The following is a 1,177-nucleotide window of genomic DNA, read 5'->3' as shown; positions in this document are numbered from 1 at the left end:
CAACATTTAACATCCAATATGTTTTAAAAACAAAACAACGATGCTACAATACATAACAATAAAATCTAAGAATGAATTGAATGAACGAATGAATGTGTACCCAAAAGCAACATACAATAAAATCTAAGAATGAATTGAATGAACGAATGATTGTGTACCCAAAAGCAACATAGAGTAATATATTGTATTTTTATTATATGATATCATATGTATGAGTCCTATTATCTACTGTTGTGGCGCTATTGAAGTGGAGGAGTGACCAAACTCAGGTTTGATTCCTCTAGTTGTTGCACAACCTCATCCATATTTGGCCTTGCAGATGGAATTGGAAGCTTCTTTCATCAATTCCAAGTCAAAAACTTCATTACTCCACTCTTCTTTCACAATGGAAGCAACCCATTTAGGAAGATCCATCCCATTGTTTGCAGTCATGGGCCCTCCTAGTGCCTTGCCAATCAGAAGCTCCAACAAGGCAATCCCAAAGTTGTATACATGTGTCTTGGTGGTGGCTTTCTTTAGTTTTGTGAGCTCAGGAGGAGCCCTGTATCCAAGAGTCTCTGCTGTGGAAATCACATTGGAATTGGTAGCAGTTGTCATCAACCTAGACAAGTCAAAATATGTAATCTTGGCATTCATGTTTGCATCAAGCAGGATGTTGCTGGAAGTGAGATTTCCATTAATGTTGTTCTCATTGTTGTGTAGATAAGAAAGTCCTCTCCTTGAACCAATTGCAATCTTCATTCTGGTGTGCCAATTCAAATGTGTCTCAGGACCTCTTGCATGAAGAAATGTTGCAAGGCTTCCACCAGGCATTAATTCAAAGACCAAGAGTTTTTCATCTTTAGGACCTAGTAATAAGCTCTCAAAGCAAGCAAGTTAGGATGCCTGATCTTCCTAAGAGCATTAGCTTATGTCTCGAATTCTCTTTGACTCTTTGTTATTCACTTTGTCAGCCTCTTCACTACAACTTGATTCCCTTACTCCCAAGTAATATTATACACATTTCCATAAGTGCTACTACCCATTACTTATGCAGTTGCACAAAGTAGGTCATATGCTGTGAAATTTAAGGCCTCTAATTTTGTGGAGGATCCAAGTAATCTAGTGGAAATGTTTAGATACTAGATTGTTTACTTGGAATGTTTGGATACTAGCTATACCTGATAGTTTCTAAATT

General features: G+C 37.4%; 1 pseudogene; it reads right to left on the bottom strand.

The window, feature by feature from the left end:
* Positions 1-297: 297 nt before the first annotated feature.
* On the bottom strand, positions 298-813 carry LOC149166533 (putative leucine-rich repeat receptor-like protein kinase IMK3 pseudogene; annotated as a pseudogene).
* Positions 814-1,177: the final 364 nt, after the last annotated feature.

Source organism: Pinus tabuliformis, chromosome 5_1, assembly GCF_031772625.1.
Source record: "Pinus tabuliformis cultivar Carrire ecotype Pingquan chromosome 5_1, CPIR1, whole genome shotgun sequence".
NCBI lineage: Eukaryota > Viridiplantae > Streptophyta > Pinopsida > Pinales > Pinaceae > Pinus > Pinus tabuliformis.
This window is presented reverse-complemented; position numbering and strand designations above follow the sequence as displayed.